Consider the following 22407-nt stretch of genomic DNA (forward strand, 5'->3'; position numbering starts at 1 on the left):
GGTACTGTCATACAGTGGTTCCGCTCCTTCCTCCTGGGCCGTGTTCAGAAAGTGGTGGTGGGGGATGAGTGTTCAGACCCCTGGGCTCTCACTTGTGGGGTGCCTCAGGGTTCTGTCCTCTCCCCTATGCTTTTCAACATCTACATGCAGCCGCTGGGAGAGATCATCAGGGGGTTTGGGCTGGGTGTTCATCAGTATGCAGATAATACCCAGCTCTACCTTTCTTTCAAATCAGATCCAGTGAACGCGGTGACGGTCCTGTGTGAGTGTCTGGAGGCGGTTGGAGGATGGATGGCGGCAAACAGATTGAGATTGAATCCTGACAAGACAGAAGTACTGTTTCTGGGGGACAGGAGGCGGGCAGGTGTCGAGGATTCCCTGGTCCTGAATGGGGTAACCGTGCCCCTGAAGGACCAGGGGCGCAGCCTGGGAGTCATTTTGGACTCACAGCTGTCCATGGAGGCACAGGTTAAATCCGTGTCCAGGGCAGCTGTGTACCAGCTCCATCTGGTACGTAGGCTGAGACCCTATCTGCCCGCAGACTGCCTCGCCAGAGTGGTGCATGCTCTGGTTATCTCCCGCTTGGACTACTGCAATGCGCTCTACGTGGGGCTACCTTTGAAGGTGACCCGGAAACTACAACTAATCCAGAATGCAGCAGCCAGACTGGTGACTGGGAACGGCCGCCGAGACCATATAACACCGGTCTTGAAAGACCTACATTGGCTCCCAGTACGTTTCCGAGCACAATTCAAAGTGTTGGTGCTGACCTTTAAAGCCCTAAACGGCCTCGGTCCAGTATACCTGAAGGAGCGTCTCCACCTCCATCGTTCTACCCGGACACTGAGGTCCAGCACCGAGGGCCTTCTGGCGGTTCCCTCACTGCGAGAAGCCAAGTTACAGGGAACCAGGCAGAGGGCCTTCTCGGTAGTGGCGCCCTCCCTGTGGAACGCCCTCCCACCAGATGTCAAAGAGAACAACAACTACCAGACTTTTAGAAGACATCTGAAGGCAGCCCGGTTTAGGGAAGCTTTTAATGTTTGATGTATCACAGTATTTTAATATTCTTTTGGAAGCCGCCCAGAGTGGCTGGGGAAACCCAGCCAGATGGGCGGGGTATAAATAATAAATTATTATTATTATTATTATTATTATTATTATTATTATTATTATTATTATTGTGTAACTCCCTGATGTAGCAGTTGTCTTTGACAGGGAGGGCTCCAACTGAGACCATACAGTCACAATCAGACCCGTTGCTACTGTGTTTGTAGCTGATGAGCTTGGCAAAGGGAGAAGGTGGCAGGGCAGGATTTAGGGACTGCTGGAAGGTTGAGGAGCTTGCTGGGGGATTTGGGGTATACAGTCCAGACCCTCTTGCATTGTCAAAGACATCGGGAGCATTATAGGGTCCAAAACTGGGGAAGGGACCCAGATGTTGCAGGGTTGCAGCCAGTGATCTAGTGAGCAGATTGCAGCTTGAGCAAGTGGTGTTTATTTTATGTTCCAAGCCCTTAAGCACACACACCTTCAAAAAGAAAATCATCTCCTGAGGAATGGAAGCTGTGTTTTATGAGGCTGCAGTCACAAGAGGTTTTAGGGTAGCCAGACCGGTTCGGCTGCACTGGGTGCGACACTGCAGGGGGCGCCACAACAATGCTGTAGAACAGAATATAGAGGCGAAAGGGGGGGCTTTCCCCCCCCCAAAAAAATGTTTGCATTCCACAGAACAGCACTGAAATTTGAGAGCCCAAAGTCCACCACTGCTGCAGTGGGAGGGAGGAATAGCTCAAAATCTGCTGGAGTGATTTTGCATCAGTGGAGCTCCTGAATGGAGCAAAGTTCACCATTTTGAGGGTAAAAATGTCTGATCCCCTGGTATAAGCTGAATAGAAAGGTGTATGACTGGAAGGGATGAAGCAGTGCAGAAGAGAGAGCTTAAAAAAGAAAGAGGAAAAACCAAATCATAGAAAGCAAGCAGTACCCTTAAGCTAAATAGCTAAAAGCTGAATGTGAAGCAAAATCAAATACACTTGTCAGTAATTGAATTAATTGCCAGCAGATGTCCTGTGTCATATAGTCTGGCAGCTTTCAAAAATTGTTGTAAGTGTTGTGACTTGTGGGGCTTTTTTTGCAAAACCTTTGATTTTTGAAATTTAAATGATATATCTAATCTAGTAATAGATTTGTTTCCTGACATGGGTTTTGCATGTAATTTAGTGTGAATATCTTTATTTCTATGACAGAGAAGACAGAGCGCATTGCGACACATGGTGTCAGGCTTTTGTATTGTGGGCTTTTGTAGACAGCAGCCTACTTCGTCTGATTCCTCTATCTATCACTTAACATTGATGGGGTCATGGCTGTCCCTCTGCTTGTTGTGATGGATTAACATGGATACTCTTATTGAACCACTCTGTAGGATCAATTCGGTACCCATTGTACTAAGGAATCTCAGGCTTATCAAAAAAGCAACATGTCCAGAGCCCATGTTTTTGTGAGCAGGAATGAAGAGTTAAACCTACTCAGCTACATTCAGCCCCTGATCCATAGAGAAGCAAGATTAGTGATGGATAGAGTGGTCTTAATCTGGTTCATGTCCTTGCACATGAGTAGAGCAATAAGTTTCATCACCATCTCTTTATTTGCTGTTTACACACCATTTAAACTTTTATGACAGTTTGTATTACAATTGACAATAACATTAATAAAAATACACCAGTAAGTATTTTCTTCCAAATGATCATGTGGCTTGTTAAGGCAAAATAAAAAAATAAAAAACCCACCCCTTAAACCCAGGTACAGTGGTATCTCCAGTTACGAACTTAATTCATTCTGGAGGTCCGTTCTTAAGCCAAAACCACTCATAACATGAGGCGCACTTTCGCTGCTGCCACGCTGCCGGCGCACAACTTCCACTCGCATCCTGGGGCAAAGTTCGCAACCAGGAGCATCTACTTCCAGGCAATGCGAACGGTACGTAACATGAGGTTCCACTGTATAGTAATATCCTTACTGTTAGCATTAGCTGCTACTGCAGGAGTAGCAGGATAGTAGCAACAACATACCGTAACTGCATGGCTGATTGCATCATACACATACAAACACACTGTTTTGTTTGGAAGCATTTTGTGGAATTTGTTTGCCTATAACCATCTTTCATTTTAAACCAGTGCCGATCTCTAAAGCTTTTGCTAATACCTGATCCACAACACTGCCAGCAGGCAGGATGCTATCATGTTGTGACATTTCATCCAGTACTCTCCCTTGACCTCTGCCAGCTGCTGAACATGAGCAGCATGATACAAGATGCACTGAATCTCACTTGATTAGTGATTTGAAAGCCTGGTCCTTTCTTCAGAATGTTCGTCCGGCTGCCAGAAAGCTGTGTTGCCAGTCCGCAAGTTGGAGGCCACGGCTCATTGAGAGAGGCAGTTTATTTGCTTAGTGAAGGGGAAACTTCACTCTTGTTGGGAGTGACTCAGGTTGTTTGCAGGGTTCGAAAGCAGATTGCAGCTGGGTTTTGTTTGGACTCTGTTTCCTGACGCTGATATGCTTGTCAATCCTGCCCCAATGCAAATGGAGATGCTGCTTCTGACTAGCTGGCGATCGGATCGGATCAGAGAGGCATATTGTGCTTGCTTTACATTGCAAGGCAGAAGCAAATTTGGCTTGTTGTCTGCCCACACCAAAATGCACATGCATGTCCTATATCAGATGGTTACAAGAGGTTTAGGATTCTGCTAGAAATATGTTTTTTCTGTGGGAAGGATAAGGTGGGCAGAAAATCAGAGCAGAGCACAAACCTTTGCAGAGGATCACACACAGATACAGGGAAGCTAAGAAGGTATCCTTCTGAATGGTACCAGATGACTGCATTTTTAGATTTCTCAACAATACCCCAGAGCAATGTCACAATCTATGTTCTGCAGGAACTGTAAAATTTCTTTTAAATTGCAGCTTACATACCTGGCAGGGTGGAGCGCTGAATAGTTGCTAGTGGGTTGTGGCAGGAAGCTCAGGTCCAAGCAGTTTCTCAGGGATGCCAGGCACTACTGCTGTCCCTGGTCATGTGTGAAGGCTTGAGTAAATGAAAATGGGCACACTGGGTAAAAGAGCAGCAGTGATCTCAGTGATGGACTGTGGGTCTCAGTAATGGATTGTGGGAAATTCTGATTAGAACTGCATTATGATTGAAACAAGGGGGTGATTTGAGAGGGGCATTAAAAAAATCTGAGATTATTTTTGAAAGCAGGGTAGTAAAATCAGATTGTGCTACAACAACAGCATAATAAGTAATGAAATATAAAAGTATTGTGGGTTTAAAAAACAACAACATGGCATGGAGCCTGCTAAACTTATAATGATAGAACCATTTTGCTGTGACATGTATTAATAAGATTAAACCTCTGCAAAATATTGGAAATTAAGCAAAGGGGAAAGTCATTCTATAATTACTTTATAATGAGGCATTACTGTAATTTCCTAAATATAAAGACATCAGTGTTTTTGTATCAATGCTCCATTGGTTCTGGAGCATCTATACTTGCCAGAACGAAAGTCCTCAGCTCTGCGTATGCTATCTAGTTTTTGTGTTTTCTTACATTTATTTGCTTCATTTTCCCATTGCCACTGTTGTCCATAAACTTGATTTCAGGACGTTGTGCCAAAAGCTCTCTCAACCAAGGGGTTGTTGAATCGGTGCCATCCACAGCTATTAGTGATGGCTAGCCCGCCAGCACAGCTAAAGCAGTACATTCATCTCCCTACACCTCATTTGTGTCTCTTATTAATGCTGACATCTGTTCAAGTCTTAATTACCACATTACCAAAACGAGTCCCTTGTCAAATCTAACCAAATATAAGATAGCTCAACAACAAAGGTGCCAAAGGCTCTATAAAGTAATATAGTGATAGCTGATTAATAGAATAAGTGGGTGGGGGAAGAATGCTGCCTGCTGTCAGAACCTGAGACGACCCAAGCTGTGCATACAATGAAGTTTTCTGGTGACAACTTTATAGCAGCATAGGAAGCTGCTGTATACTGAGTCAGCTCCTTGGTTCATCTAACTCAGGGGTTGCCAAATTGTGTTCCACGGACTACCGGTGGTTTGTGAGCTTCATTCAAGTGGTGTATAGTGAGTTTGGGAAGAACACCTGAAACGTGAATTCAGTGGAATTCTGTAGCATTGAAATTGTAATACAGTAAAATACAATATACAAGAAGCAATAAAATTACAATTGACAGCAATTCTTCAGTGGTTCCTTGAATGACCTTACTGCAAGGTTTACAGACAAGTGTGTCTTGTTGTTGGGGCTTTATAAAAGAGAAATTCAGAACTGCCTAGTGGTATGTGATTATGATTTGTGTGCAAGGCATGCGCTGCTGCAATGCACCTGTGCATTCACAGATGTCACATTCTATGACATTTAGAAGCCTGCATAGAGAGAACTGGGAATTTGATAACACTAATGCAGACGAATGTTACAGCCCAGCTTCACACCAGAGGCATCATGATCTCCAACAGGTGATGTTACTGTCAGGCACCAATGATTCATGTTGCTTTGCCCCAATAAGGTTTCTGTTAAGAATGTGATACTGGATATTTTTGGCATCAGCTTCACACGACTTGTCAGGAGAGGGTTCTCCGTGATCTAGAATTATTTCTGTCAAGTTATTCTGTGGAGAGTAGCCTTGGAATCTGTGTTGAAAGGGAGGGTCTGGGAATACTAAATTTACTTTTCAGACTTGTCAAGTGTTCATTTTCTTGGGCTCCTCGGTGTCCTCAGAATGCCTGGTTATCTCTTGTTAGCAAAGACACCTGAGTTGCCTTTTACATCTATGGTACATGCTAGAGGCTTTTCTCACCACAGGACATTCCCTGCTAAGAAGAAGACTACATACTCTTATTATGTGGCCCTCCACTGAGACAGACTGGCCAGATTACCCTTTGCTGAACCAAACTTCCCCTTTGGGGACTCTTATATTATCACTCCTGCTGTGTTTTCCTGCCGCCTTTTGAAATTTCCTCTGTCTCCTGTAAGTTTCTTACAACTGTCAGTTGTCTTTTTAACTGTTCTCCAATCCTTTTTGTTGCAACCTCTCCCACATACACACACACACGCTTTCTGTCTTCTTCTCTGCCTGCTATGTCCTTATTTCTCTTCCATTCCTACCTCCACACATATAGGTACCACTTTCCTCACTGTGTATCTCCATCTCTGCTCTCTGTGTTGTTCGCTCAGCTTTTGCTTGCTATCTCTCCCTCCACTCCCCACTATTAGCTCTCCTTCTGGGTGTACCCTGGGACTCACTCCCACAGATGCCCCCACACTGCTTTTATCTTTCTCTGGCTCAAGCACACCTGCGGCTTCATTGTCCTCCCCCCATCATTCAATTTCCTAGCAACTTCTGGGCTGATTGCCAGTGCTGGCGTATGGCAACGTGTCTGCTGCTGCTGCTCCTTACAATTATGTTAACCAACATAATAATAATTTATAGTAACAGTTTTATTATTATTTATTCCCCGCCCATCTAACTGGGTTTCCCCAGTCACTCTTGGCTACTTAACAGCTCATATAAAAACATAGTAAAACATCAGACATAAGCAACTTTTGCATGACTTGTATTTTTGAACTGCCCATTTTAAGTCTGGCTGCCCATGATTGTTAGAGAAATACCCAGAACAGAAAAGTTGCAAAAGTGTGCAGTGTGGTGTGCAGTGTGCAGTGTGGTGATGAAATATGAAAACCAAGATAAAGTTTCAGGGATCTCTGATCATCTACACCTTAAAAAGGTAGGAGTCTCTTTCCTTTTTAAAAATATACTCCCATCAAGATGTAGATGCATAAGAGCACATGGTGCTCCTGACATCAGTTAAGGGGTCATATGTTCAAACATTGTCCCATGTCTAAAAGGAATGTCCCATACATCAATAATAGCTGATAGTATTTTAGCTAAACCTTCTCCATGAGACTTTTAATGTGAAGTTGTTGGAGTATTTTTTAACAGGGGAGCATTCAAGCATGCATTCTTCTAACATCAGATGGAAGTACTTTTTATTATTATTACTTTTTTCCACCCTGCTTCCTAGTGTTTGAAAGACAATAGTTAACAGCTATGTCTGGGTTGTGGGTTTTTTGAAACAACAACCCCCAAGATCATTATCATTGGGACGGCAGCATGTGTGAATGAAAGCTGTTCCCTCTCCAGCCCTGATGCTGATGGAGATCACCATCCCCACCCCAATATGGCAATCAGCGTTGGGGGGGGGGATGCATTGGCACCAAAAAGCTCATTGCGTGGTGCCTAGTAGTGCCTAGTAGTGTCTAGGTTGGTCCTGGGTTTTCCTGGAGAGAAAATTGCAGCATTGCTACAGAGCAACAAGAAAGAATATATGTCTATGTGCACAGTTTACTGTATTACCTTAGGTAGTATATTCTGCTCTCAACCAGAAATATGAGTTACACTAGTGGTTGCCAATCATATTTTGGCCCATGGACACATATTGTATGCACCACACACACACCACAACTATGTGCTGCAACCAGGCATGTGCACACATACTGCAACCATGTATACATGCCAACAGAAAGCTTATTTGAAGTGGAATTGTGGTGCGGTGGCCATTTTTCATGAGGGAGTCACAGCTAAGAAGGGGAGAGTTAACTCTTTGCAATCAGACTTCAAAACAGCTTTCTGCTTGATGGAAGGCTTGTTTAAAGCCTAATTTCAGCTATGGGAAGCGGTGAGGTGAATAGGACCCCATGGGCACCAAGGAAGGCCAGTGTGGGTGTGGGTGCACCCTTAGGTGCTGCTTGGGCAGTTCATGAGTTGCAGCGTTTTTCTTCCTATCTCTTTATGTCTTTATTTGATTCATGAATCCTAAAAAGACAAAAAGACAAAAAACAAAACCCAAGATAGTGTTTGTATTGGAGGTTAGTCAGCATGCTCTTTTCTGAGTGCATGGTCAATGAGGAGATGCACTTTTTTCTGGTGTATGCGTATCTACCTGAAATACATAATTGATCTGTGTAGTCTCTCTGTCCACATATGATAGGCTTGAAGTGGAGCAAAAAAAAAGAAGAGCAGAGTCATATAAAATTTAAGCTGCACATGTTGTTTTCTTCTGATATTCTACCAAGCATAAACAGACCACATGTGTTCATTTGTCCGGACTGTAAGTATGACAGGTTTAAATTACGTTTAAATGAGGGGTAATGTGCTAAGCGCTAGATATTACTCACTAACACTCCTGCTTGGCTTGCTTCTGCGGCAGATGAAAAAGTATCTGACCCAAAGTTCATGCATAAGGTGGGGGGAACCCAGTTTAGTATAAAAGGATGTTGCAGCCTGCTTTGCTGTCATTTAATCTTTATTTTGTTTGGGTAAATTTACATCCCTTTTTGTCCCATTTTACCTGGGACAGATGGGAGGCCATGGTGGGGGGAAAGGAGATTATCCATTTGTGCAGATTACTGTCTTCTACCATTCCTTCAGGTCCCGGAGTGCTGCTGTGCCAGAAACAGGCATCAGTAGCCCTGGGAAATGTAGTTTTCCCACGTCTATTGATGCCCTTAGGATGTTCTGTGGAAACTACCTCTATCTCATCTGAAATGTCAGAAGATGGTCTGTTAATGCAAACTGATTGCATCCTATGAAGGTAGTTCTCTGAAAACACAGAGGCACTTTAAAAACCCTATTATTTCCTCTTCCTCCCCCCACCCCCGGTCTTGTATAAGGCTTCAAACCCCTCAAAAACGTTAAGAAGAAAGAAGCTTTTTAGTAGAGCTGCATCATTATTTCCTCACAAATAGCTACTTTCTCACCTCCATAGGACATCATGACAAGTCTGCTATTAAAGCCAGGCTGTGCTATCCACCTTGTTTCTTATGAAATGGTAATATAAATCGGCAGCGCTACAGATAGCTGAAGGCTTGTGCGCTTAACACAGAAGCAATTCTTGGCCATGATTTATGATGAGTTATTGCCAAGCACTTTGGCCAGTGGGTTACTAGCTTTGAATTTGCACTTCTTCCACTCTTTCTCATGTTTCAGCACTTTGTCAAAAGTTTGGAGGGTGTTCAGGTTTTTGGGTTTTTGTTTTATTTCTTTTCTTTTTACAATGTGCAGATGACACTCAGCAATTTTAGATGCTTTAAAAGAGATATAAGAAAATGTAGCACTCTCTCTCCTTCCTCAAATGCCAGTGTCAGCATGTACTTTGGTGCTGAATGCTTGCTTTACTGCATATCAGACTATTTGGGTTTTCTAGTGTGCCAATTGCATACTGACAATGCATAAGGCAGGGGATGGGGAAAAGGTAGGTCAGGACTCTATCGGCAGATCTGTGACATCAACAAAATTACCCCCACCCCCAATTATCCTGCTGAAAGGAAGGAAGCAGGTCTGGCATGTAATCTGCAAGTAAAAACTCAGTGCAGTTCTGCTTCCCAAAATCAAATTAGTGGACTCTTAAATTAGTGAATTCTTTAATTTTAAGTGTTTATCTTTTGCACCTGGCTCCAATTGGATCTCAAATTCTAGGGGGAAAGGGAATAGATCCCACAAGACCCACAGCATACAGAATGCTATGAACTTTGCTGTCTTATTATTTGAAGCCCTTTTTTAAGCTTTAGCATGACTTGACAAGATGGAGTTTCTTTGGTTTGGGTGGTTCCCAAGTCTGGGATCTGGTAGAACAACCTGCTCTGGAAGGGTGGCGCTCCAGTAGATATCCCAGCTTCCAAGCACAGTGTGCCAATGGTGCTTACAAGAGGGAAAGGGCACGGGGAAAGGCCCAGGGAGCTTGGTACTGTGCAGTGCAGTGCAATGGAGCAGTTTTGCCATTATGTGCCTATATAAAGCTGAGCTCCCTATGCCTCACCTGTGTCCTTCTGCCTCTGGTCGGTACCAGCAACATGCTGTATTTGGAGGCCAGGACAACTGTAGCACCCTGCCTCTGCCACCCCACCAGCTACTTCTGTGACACTTCCCTTGGAGGAGCAGGTTTGTCGTTGGTTTCTAGAACCACCATTGTCGCTTGAACCCGGAGTGACTTTAACTGCTAGAGATGCCTACACCTGGCTTTGGTTTGGTTGCTTTTTCTGGACAGGAAGATCCTGGCTACATTTATGCACATTCTGGTAACCTCCTGGCTGGACTACTGTAATGTAATTCATGTGGGGGTGCCCTTGAAGCTGAGCCAGAAGTTGCAACTAGTGCAGAATGCAGCAGCCAAGGTGTTGATGGGAACAATGGGCCAGTTGCCTGTAACTACAATACTCTAACAACTGTACTGATTTCCCCAAATATCCTAGTCACAAAAGGTATATTTCTCTTGTCTGGATAAGATTTTATATATATATATATATATATATATATATAGAGAGAGAGAGAGAGAGAGAGAGAGAGAGAGAGAGAGGGACCAGGGGGAGAGGTAGGGAAAGGGTTATATTGCCAGTAGCAACCTCCCAATCTTATTTCAGCCTCATTACTGTAAAAGGTCTAATGTCAGCAGAATGGTCAATTCAGCTAAGAGCTTTAATGAAAATCAGGTTAAATATGCTTTCTACCTGCAGAACACAAATTAGTAAGTAGATTGATCCCTACAAACCAGCAAAATAGTTTACAAATAGTAAAATATTAATTCACTGATATGGGTGATTTTCTAAATAACCAGTGGAGATACACACACACACACACACACACACACACACACCTGTTAAGCAGTATAAGAGCAGTAATTGGACACATTGTGCCAGATTAGTAATAATTCTTTTCTAAATGTCATCTCAATTCCATCTCCAATAAAACCACTGTGTTGAAGAAACCATTTACTTAATTTCAAATAAGCAAAATGAATTATTCGGCAGGCAGGCTTAGCTGATCTGAGTGGATTACAGTAATATCTGACTCCTGTCAAATGTGTTTTATCTGTTGGGTTCTCACCCAATTAAATAAATTGTGCTTGATTGATTGTATGAGTTTTAGCTATACTATGACAGAGGAGAGTCTGGTTCAAATGCCGGTCTTGGCATAAAGCTCACTGGGTAAACTTGCACCAGTTTTGCTCTCCCTCTTTCTTTTAGCTTAACTTAACTTACAGGGTTGTCCTGAGGCAAAAAGATGGGGGGAAGTATTCTGTGCTTTTCCAGGATTCTAAAATGTATGAGGAGTCTTTGAATACAGAAGGCTCCCTCCATGAACTGAGAAGTCATGGGAATGACATGGGGGCAGAGCTAGAATGCTTAAACCCACATTCCACTCTGCATGTGCTTTCTTCACACTTAAAGGTAACACCTGAAGAGGTTCCTGTGCCTCGTGATAAATCAGCAATAAAACGACAACACTTTCCTTTACGGTTTTTCCAGTTTGTCAGTTTATTCTATTTTAATAACAATTGTATCAGAAGAACGACCCTGCCTTTGCGTCAGCTCTGCCTGAAGCAGAGGGAAGCCTAAGTCCCATGATACTGTTTCCTCCCACCCTACCCCTGGGAGTTGTCCAATAAAGCAAAGCCCCGTGAGGTCGCTTAAATCAATAGCCCAGCTCCGGTTATGAATTCCAATATCTCTTATGAATTCAGCCGAATGAGAACACTCCATTAAATGAGCTGCGTTCTCACAAAGTATCCAGCATACCTGTTTTGATTAATGAAGACATTTGTGAAAAATGTGATGTGTTTGTGGATAAATTTGAAGAGAAAGAAATGATAAATGTGACAGATAAATTGCTTGTGATGAATAATTTGCCCGTCTGAAATAATAAATAGGAAACAGGCTCATAAAAGTGAGGTTATAATGGGTTCAACACTGTCATGGCTAAGAGCATGGATCTTATATCAAACCAAATTCATTTTATAAAAGGGAATCCTTTGGGGTGTAATTATCCTGCTGTACACGTTCTTTTAATGAATGGAGATGCAAAATAAAAAATAAAACAGGTGTGGCCCTCCAGACTTTCCTATCAGTCCAGACAGAATGGCCATCAGGCAGGGGAGACGGGATTTGCAGTCCAGCAACATCTAGACTAGAGAACCACAGGTTAATCTTCTCTGCTGTAGAAGATGGCAACATACTTCTGTGTCATCTTTTGCAATTTCAAGAATCCTTTGGAGAACTACATCTCCCTGTGCCCTATCACATAGAGCATGTTGCCATGTGTGACCCGGCAATGGGACGAGAAGCAAAGGAAAACCTATTCTCCACTCTCTTCCTCACCTGCCCTTGTTGCTTCTCCCACATCCAATGGAAGGGTAAGTGAAGTAAGTAGGGAGGGACAGCATAGATGAACAGGAGGTGATAGGCTGGTGAGGGTCACCATCTTTTCAACTTCTCAGATTGCATTGATATTTGGAGGGTTCCTCCACCTCCTAGGGAAACATACAGATCCAAAGTGAATTTAAGGAGAGCCTTGGAGGGTCTCTACCCAACACGGATTATTGCAAGTAAAAGTATTTTTGAGAAGCTCCTTGTATTCTTCCCCATAGTATGTTATATGGGAGTATTATGAATCAACCACAGAGCAGTGTCAGCAATGCCACTTAAGGGAGCAGAAGAATTGTCCCTAACAGAACCTTTGTAGAAAGGCTTAGCTGAAACTGAGGGTTTCAGAGAATACCGATGAAAGAAAGCAGAAATTGCTGCAGTTTGTGTGTTTGACTGTGCTCAGGAATGGAAATCAGACAAGCGAATAGAATTGGTATTCATTCACAACAAATAATGCAGCATTTGGTGGAAACCAAACTGCTGAAGAATGGAAACAGCGTTGATTATGCCAAACACAGTTCAGAATGGAAATCGCTGCCCTCTTACATCCCTTGTTGAAACTGACTTTTTTGTTTGTTTCTTTTCACTGAGCTGAGCATTCAGGATTGTGGGCCCTATGCTGCAGAACTCCTAGTTGAGATCAGGTGGCAGCAGCACCCCCAATTGAATTTCTGACACCAAGTGAAAACGTTTGTATTCCAGCAGATATTTAATTGAAGTATGATTTTATAGTTTTAACCATTTTTTACCTGTTATGTTTCTTGCACACTGGTTAGAGACAACTGTATTTAAGCGGCATATAAATTGTTTAAATAAAATAGATAAATGAAAATCAGCCTTGCCCTAAGCCCTGACCTGATTCAGACTTAATGAATCATGACTTATTAAGTTGAGATATGCACAAGATGTCTGCCAACTTGCACTAAGCCTTTACTTGTAATTTCTTGGCATGCTGCGATTGAAGATTTCTTCAGTTCTATAACCCAGGTTTCCCATTAAATTTGAACCAGATTACTGCAGTTGCTGGGTCTAGGGTGGGGAGGGAGGCAGGATCTGAAACTACATGAAGCAACTACTTAGCAGTGAGGACCGATGGGGTTGTGCCCAGTCATGTCTCAGTTTAAACCAAAATCTGAAGAATCAGACTTGCCTTTGGGATGTGGGAGGAGCTCAGGGGCTGCACTGCTTTCATGTGGGTGGGTGTTGTGCAACTCTCTCTGAACTGTGAATAGTGTCCAGGACTCCTATGAAAAGAAAAGACATACAGTGGTACCTTGGGTTAAGAACTTAATTCATTCCGGAGGTCCGTTCTTAACCTGAAACCATTCTTAACCTGAGGTACCACTTTAGCTACTGGGGCCTCCCGCTGCCGACGTGCCGACGGCACATGATTTCTGTTCTCATCCTGAGGTAAAGTTCTTAACCCAAGGTACTACTTCCGGGTTGGCGGGGTCTGTAACTTGAAGTGTTTGTAACCCGAAGCATTTGTAACCCGAGGTACCACTATACTTTTGATGTCTGTGTGATTTGTTTACCTGTTTGGCAAGAGGTTCTTCATCTCCAAACATGCAAATTTGGACACCAAGAAACTAAAGCATATACAATTTCAGCTCAGCTCTGTTTTTTGTTTTTGTTGCTTTGGCAAACTGACAGTTTTGCATTCGGCACCATTTATTTGTTTTCTCCACAGAAAGATGTCAAAATATGTAAATATTGTGAGGCATAAGGCAAAAAATAAAATAAAATTGCATGCTTCCAAGTTTAACACTCTCCAAGTAATGTGGATAGCTAAGGGTTTTTAAAGCACACGCACACATACACACAACAAATCAATCACAAATATATTCTTTAGATGTCTTCATTTTCGTCAAGTAAACAAGCTTGTTCCTGAGTGCTGATATTTACCTGCAGTCACCGTTATACTGATTATTATCAGTCAAACTATTTTTCATTTTTCCTAATTATTTAATAATTATTTAAGGCTGGAAGACTAGTTGTTGTAATAATCATGCTGTCAGTACAGTGCAAGAGAAACCGGAATAGCAGGAAGATACATGCTTTATTTCCTTTTGATAAATAACTGCGGCATTCCCGGTGGTTAAAAATGTCAGTGGAATAACTAAATCTACTAGGGAGCAAATGGCAGCTTCGACATGATTATTCTGAATCGGTGACTAATCAAGAATTATAAGAAAATATTTATCTCCTTTAAACAAGGCAGTGTGGTTGCAACTTTAGCTTTTCTGGTTAGAGCTGTTTAGATAAGATGCTACTAGCTCTAAAAGCAATTCTCATTACAATTCATATAAAGATGGCTATCTAATAGAAGGCTATGAAAGGGCTGCCAATTAAGTTTCTGCTGCTTCAATTTTATATGAGGATCTAGGAATAATCCCTGTGTGCTAACTTCAACTATGCTTTGTTAAACAAAACGGATTTCAGACAGTAGCTATTCTTTTCCTTTATTTTCAGTCCATGACAGAGCACACTTCTGGATTAATTATAATTAAAAACTCTAGGCAGGAGCTACCATATTTTGACGGAAGACCTTCAGCTAGAGTGGAAAAGGGTCATTGTTGCAAAGTTCCAAACAATCACTGACCTCAAATACTTTGTGTATCTCAAGGAATGGGACCCTGCATTCATCCAGATGTTGTTGGACCTCAACTCCTATTAGCCCCAGGCAGCAGGGCCAGGAACAGCAAGAGCTGTAGTCCAATAATGTCTGAAGGACCGCAGGTTCACCATCCCTGATCTATCTTGTACTTCTAGTTCATGCTCAGGGTGCACTGAATAATAAAACAATTAATTTCAGTTGGTGCATATCAATGTACACACATTTCTGTCTGTACCAAAGTCTAGTTCATTGGAATGACATTGTTCCAATATCATACTAATTCAGACCACTGGTGTTGGTTCACAAACTCTGTAGTTGTGACACTAGATATTGTGCAGAAGAGTTCTAGCCTAGCCTTCTCCTTGATACAGACTGAAAGCACGACCCTATCAAATTATTCAGATTTTGGTCCCATTCTTAGCTGACAACTTACAGATTTGAAAATAAGGGACCAGCAGCCTTGAAAATAAGGGATCAGCAGCCAAAATAAGGGATTCTCTGGGCACAGGTATGTTCAACTTCTGAGCCCCTCCGAGCCAAAGGCAGAAAGCCCAGCCAGCAGCCAAACAAAGCCTCAAGGAAAACCACCGTCATCTCTCCTCTGGGAAGCGCTGAGCAAAGGCGAGTCCCCAGGCAACGCAGCCGATTTGATCGGCACAAGGCATGCAAGCTCCACCCCCCAGTCGTTCTTAGACTTCTTATTGGGTGAGCAACGCAGCCAAGCAACACAGTTGGAGCCTCCCTCCTCTCTGGCCGGCAGGGAGGGAGGGACGGGAGCTGCTTCCTTTGAAACCCAGGAAATTTAAGGGACATCATCAATAAGGGACAGTAGCGGGACATGGCGCTGGGATAAGGGACTGTCCGGCCAAATAAGGGACGCTTGACAGCTATGGTCCCATTCAGTTCAGCTCACTTTACAATATTGACCCCCAAACTTGCCTTCAGTGAGCATGTTGCTATTAGACCTCTGGGAAGAACAGTGTGGGAAACCTGGAGTGACTTAAAAGGGTGAAACGTAAAAAGGTGTAAATATATTATTGTTATGGCTTTGAGCTACCATACACAATCAGTAGTTAAACAGTATAATATGAATGAGAGCATGTCAAGTAGCAAAGGAACACGAGCACTGTTTCAGTCTTGGAGGCTGAAATGGAAAGGGAATGGCAGGATTTTGCTTTTCACTCTGTGTGTGTGTGTGTGTGTGTGTGTGCACGCGCGCATGCATGCATGCATGTATGTGTGCATGTATGCATGAGAGAGAGAATTTTAAATAAGATTCTTTTTCATAATAAAGAATCATTGAACGGATTAAATCCTTGAGATGGAGGCAAGAGGGTCTTTCTTCTGCATTTGAATGTAATGGAATCTCAAGTTAACTACAGTGGTACCTCAGGTTAAGTACTTAATTCGTTCTGGAGGTCCGTTCTTAACCTGAAATTGTTCTTAACCTGAAGCACCACTTTAGCTAATGGGGCCTCCTGCTGCTACCATGCCGCGGGAGCACGATTTCTGTTCTCATCCTGAAGCAAAGTTCTTAACCCGAGGTACTATTTCTGGGTTAGCGGAGTCTGTAACCTGAAGCATATGTAACCTGAAGCGTATGTAACCTGAGGTACCACTGTAATACAGTAGGATTCCCTAAACAGCGAAACTTATCTGTTTAAGCAAAGTAAAACGAATAAATTTGTCATTATTTCTTTGATAGCTGTTGGTAGGTAGCCTGAGAATACTGTTGATAGTTATCATCCTGCTTTTCTTTTACCTCCATACTGAGTTGTGACACATGATCAAATACAGGTTGTGGCACTTCCTAGATTTGTTTACCAACAGCTGGCAGCAGCATCCCTTAGTTCTGCACCACTGACTCCTCCAGACATAAGAATTCCATTTCTTCTCTGAAGGACCTTTGGGAACATTATTTCTAAAGTGGTAGGGTTTAAAAAAATAAAAAAATAATTAAAAATTATACAGGTTTTCACTTTGATGCCTGAATGATCTGTCAGTTACCCATAACTTTGCAAAAGGGTACAACTTTTGGGCACTATTCTGCTTTTTTAATTACATAAACTGGAAATAAGGTCCGGGTGTTTTTTTAAAGGCAAATGCCATATGTTGACTATAGAATTTAGTATGGAAGTAGAAGACATGGAAAAACATGGAAGTAGAAGACAGTTTCTTTTTTTATATATTCCTTTTTAATTCTTTTTAAATATAGCTTTTTGGTTATATTATAAACTTTTTATAAATATGAAATGAAAATGTATATGAGAACAGTGAAGGCCTGTTCTTTAATGCTTTAAGTCCTTTTAGTTCCCCATGAGCATCTAATATTTTACTGTTGTCCACACATATCCAAGTCTATGTTCAAAACTATAAAAGCTTTTTTAAAAAATATTGCTGCTTTTTTAAAAAAATAGAAACCTGGAAAAATTGGAAAGCTGGAGTTAGCAACATAAACCTGGTTTTGTACTGGCACACTGTGATAATCAAATCATATTAAACGTCTTTCTGTCAGCAATTTTTTATTTCCAGTCCGCCCCGCCCCCCAACTCCCATGGAAATATATACTTGGTGCAAGGGTTAAGCCAGTGTACCCTTAGTGCCTTGATTATTATGAAGGCGGGAAAACCCTAAGCCAATCCACAATAATTGGCATCCAAGGGTAAACAGAGATTTGCTCAAAATAGCAGTGTCAATGTGCACAACCCCAAAGAATTCCCACCAACAAATTTGTGTTGACAAATTTCTTTCTCTCGTTTAAATCCTGCCATCCTTCTGCTTCAGAGCTTTGTTTTGCCTTATGTCTGCTCATATATCTTGTCCCTAACTACAGCTAGCTATTAAGATGGATGGTCTCTAGGAGCAGGCAGTGTTTGCGAGGTGTAGCTTTTTGTTTTGCTTGCTTGATAAGTGTGTAGAAAGTAGGTAGTGGTTTCCACACTGTCTCTCTCTCTCTCTCTCTTACACACACACTCTTTAGAAACAGGAAAGATTGATCACCTCCAGGGATGACAACACCGTTTCGTTTTAGATTAACCCCAGGGTAAAAGTACATCAAAGTGATATAGACTCTGGAACATGAACATGTATTAGTCAACGAAGGCTCTTTTCTGTAGGGATTTTGTTAACCTTTCAGCACCCTGATTTAATAAGGTGGCGCTGTGGGTTAAACCAAGAGCCTAGGGCTTGCCGATCAGAAGGTTGGCAGTTCAAATCCCCGCAATGGGGTGAGCTCCCATTGCTCAGTCCCTGCTCCTGCCAACCTAGCAGTTTGAAAGCACAAAGTGCAAGTAGATAAATAGGTACTGCTGTGGCAGGAAGGTAAAAGGTGTTTTCGTGTGCTGCTCTGGTTCTCCAGAAGCGGTTTAGTCATGCTGGCCACATGTATGCCAGCTCCCTAGACCAGTAAAGCGAGATGAGCGCCACAACCCCAGAGTCGTCTGCGACTGGACCTAATGGTCAGGGGTCTCTTTACCATTACCTATTTTCCCTAGGAAGAAATGCTATCTTTGGCTATCTTTTCAGGATGTACAGAGACAAATGTTTGACAAATAGGAGCCAGGAATGCCTTGGCAGCCTCAGACGGTTCTTTGTAAGAATGTTTGGACATTGCAAATTACCGTATTTTTCACCCCATAGGGCGCACTGGCCCATAGGGCGCACCTAGTTTTTTGGGGGGGGAAATAAAGAAAAAAAAATATTTTCCCCCCAAGCCCAAGCTTCCCCCAACCCCAGCCCCCAGAACAGGCTGCTCTCCGCAAGCCGTGGGAGCCCTCCCACGGCTTGTGGAGAGCTACCCGAAGCCCGGGCGCGACTGCTCAGCGAGCCCGGGCTTCAGGATAGAGGCAGCTCTCCACAAGCCGTGGGAGGGCTCCCGCGGCTTGCGCAGAGCTACCCGAAGCCCAGGCGCAACTGCTCAGCACGCCCAGGCTTCGGGGTGCAGGCAGCTCTTCGCAAGCCGTGTGAGCCTGGCGGGAACTTCCGTGGGCTCCCAAGGCTTGCGGATAGCTTCCTGAAGCCTGGAGAGCCAGAGGGGTCGGTGTGCACCGACCCCTCTCACTCTCCAGGCTTCAGCGAAAGCCTGCATTCACCCCATAGGACGCGCACACATTTCCCCTTCATTTTTGGAGGGGGGAAAGTGCGTCCTATAGGGCGAAAAATACGGTATCAACCCCAATTACACCAGGGGATTCTGAGCTGCCTTCTGCCCACTACTGAAATACAGGGTGAGCTTTCTAAAGATGAGAGGGTAAGATATTGGGGCCAGACCTGAAGCTTAATTAATACACAAGGACTGTGGCTTGATTTTGGACTGTTGCATTTGTTTAATCTTGTGCGTACTGTACTTTCATTTGCAGCGGAGTCTTTGACTCTGTTGTCTGCTACTTATAAGTGTACTTGCCGTCTGGCTGAATTAATTCTGTGAAGTGTTTTGGCATTTCGTTTTTTACAAACGACACCGTCAGCTGAGCAGCTACTATACTTCCTTAGACTGCCTACTCTGGAACACATTTGTAGTGTATGGCTTATGTATAATATTGTTACTGAAATGTGATTGTCCCTGGGGGGTGGGAGGGAGAATACATGAAGAAACACTCGTGTTGCTGATTTTTCTTTCATGCTAAACTGCAGAGGATACAGTTTGTCAGTGATTTGAATGGTGTGCTAGAGATGGTTACTTTAGGAAAGCTAAGAATAAAGCATTTGCCATCAAAGGTGATCCAGCTTTTATTTAAGCTGTTTGAAAAGCAATTGTAGAAAATAAGGCATTCTTTCGAACAGCTCCCAATTCTTCACAGTTTGATTTTTATTAGCATCTCAGTTTCCAGACTACTTCCAACTGCAGTTATATGCATTTTACTAGCCTTTGAGGCTTACATTTGATTTGGGAATTCGTTTGAAAACTGCATCTTGCCTTATATCTAGGGGGAATGTGCCTTTCAGTTGGCTTCTACTTTTAAAAAAAATCCATGTATTTCTTGGTAAATCTAAAGCATGCTGCTGACTCTTTTGAAGCATAGTGTCTATAAGGCAACAAATATGACACCTCCTATAAGCCTAGGCAATGTGCTATGGCTCTTCAGCATGAAACCAACTTCCAGAAAGGAATTACGACCTTGAAAATTCCCAGGGCTCATGTGCCATTGATACACAATAGATGATTGCTTCTTTCCTAGACAATAGACCATTCCTTCTGACGCGAGTTGTAAGACTGTGCCTCCAGCTACTGCTGGCTTTTCAAAGTGAATTATTAAAAGATACAGATATCTGAAAAGCCTTTCATACCAATCATTTTATTATGCTAGAAGGGTGGGAGTCCTTTCATCCAGACTGGTGCTCATATGGCTGCTTTTCAAAAACTGCATTTGTAGATGGTTCGTAACACTGCACTTTCCAGAGTGCATTTCAAATATATATAGTGTTCTGCCAAAATCAACGGGTTGCTAAATATTGGTAGCATGCTTCACAGAGACTTTTTGCAGTCAATTCAGCAAAATTTATGCAAGGTTATAAAGCTCTACGCAAGGTCTGTTTTATGTTCTTGTATCTGATCATTTGTAGGCGCACTAAGGTATTACCCAGTCTGAAGAAGAATATCTATTAGATAAGGAAACAAATATTTAGTAGCCTGTTTATCTTAATTAAATCCTTCCTGCTTAAACCGTTTATTGATGTGTACCTAATGCACATTCTGCTACTAACCTATAATGAAAGAGAATTTGGCCTCAAATGAACTGGCTAAAGAATTTGGTACTTTAAAGTGCTAGCCTTCTCAGGGATCCATTATCTATAAAAAGAAAAGCACCCAGTGTTTTCTGGTTATTCTAGCTAACTGGTGCTAATGTGGTAAATGTGAAGGTTCATGATGCCTCTTAGCCAATCAACTTTAAGTATGTGACATCCCAAAGCTGTGTTAGCTATAGTGGTTGGTGAGGTGGCACTGATCACCTGTCTTCCCATCACTGCCCAAGAAAGGGAGATTGGCAAGTGGCTGGTAATTACTTAGATTTTCTGAATCCATGGAGAGTCTTACTACTGCCTCCAAGCAGGCAGGAACCACTCCCTTTCACAAGGAGGCATTAATCAGATGATTGGCGCAGCCAGCTGTCCCCTTCCTACTAGTTTTTATCAGCCAAGAAGGGCAAGGGTCCAGAGTGCAGGTGATTACCCTGACCAATCCAACCACCTTGTCCCTGTACTATTACATCTACAGCTAAAAGGTATTATGGCAGGGAGCACCAGTCTCTATAAATTATTGAAAAGGGATATATTTGAACATTGTATACAATTAAAAACATCCTTTATAGCTTTACATTTGAGCAATACAGGAAATGTTTTAATTAACTGAAAATCTCCTATAGCCATCTGGTCTAGTATAAAAATACCAGAAAGGCTAATATACTGAATAAATGCTCATATTTATATATCCTATAATTAGTGCTGATGTAAACACAATGCTTAGCATTTGCTTCAGAAGCAGGCAGCAGATTCTATCTGATGTTCATTTGAGATTGTTCAGAATAGGCCTGTGCATTTTGACAGAAGCATCAGAAACGGCACCGTGGAAGGTAAAGATCAAAACAAAGGGAACTGAGAATATATTAGATCAAGACAGCTGATGTGAGAAGAGCTGCAGCTCAGTGGTAGAGCATCGGTGTCGTATGCAGAGGGTCCAAAGTTCAACCCTCGGCTTCTGAAGATAGGTTCTGGAAGAGACCCCTGTCTGAAACCATGGAGATCAGTGTAGACGATTCTGAGCTACATAGACCAGTGGCACAAGTTAGCTTTCCAAGTTGCTAATAAAAGTATAGGGTTCTGTATCCAACATTGCACAAGCAGAAATAAGCTCTTGTAATTCATCTCCCCTCTTCCTGCCTTCAGCCCCTTGCGTCCACTGAGGAGCTTCACCAGAGTGTTGGTGGGCCTTACTTACATTGTGGCTGCATCCTACAGGGCTGCAGAACTACACAAATTGCACACCTACACAGAATGGAGCCATGCAGGATTCTGCTACACTTCCCACTGGAGCCGTGTTAGACACAGCCTGCAGTGTTCAGTAAGTTCCCCCCAAAACCCTCTGCGGAGGCATCCAGGGAGCTGCAGAAATGAGGTATGGGAAGGTTGCAGGAGCTGCCTTTCTCTCTAGCAACGTGGGATGCAGCCCAAGGGAGATAAATAAATGGCATTAGATGTTTTCCATAACTAAAATCACTGATATGTAATAAGTGTAAAAAATAAATAGTGCCATGGGAAAAATAAGCCACAGGAATAACAGAAATAAATAAAGCCAAAGGAATCACAGACAAGTCTGTTCCAATCAGTAGGGATTGTCTGATGATAGAAGTTGACTCAAATGAGGAAAAACTAATTATGGCCTCAGAGACACTTTGTGGCTTGCTGCTATTCCTTAAGAATTTATATTCTCATTGTAAAATGGAAAAAGAAGAACTTACGTATATTCTTTGCAGCAAGGTGCACATACACAAATAGGTATGCTTTGAAATTTCATGTGTAAAGGA

At 42.6% G+C, this 22407-nt stretch overlaps 1 protein-coding gene across 3 annotated transcripts in view; it reads left to right on the plus strand.

Moving 5' to 3' along the window:
• Nucleotides 1-22407, plus strand: part of GALNTL6 (polypeptide N-acetylgalactosaminyltransferase like 6) — a 451848-nt gene that overhangs the window by 92978 nt on the left and 336463 nt on the right. The gene's annotated exons all lie outside the window — the stretch shown is intronic.

This window comes from Podarcis muralis, chromosome 9 (genome assembly GCF_964188315.1).
Source record: "Podarcis muralis chromosome 9, rPodMur119.hap1.1, whole genome shotgun sequence".
In the NCBI taxonomy this organism is placed as follows: Eukaryota; Metazoa; Chordata; class Lepidosauria; order Squamata; family Lacertidae; genus Podarcis; species Podarcis muralis.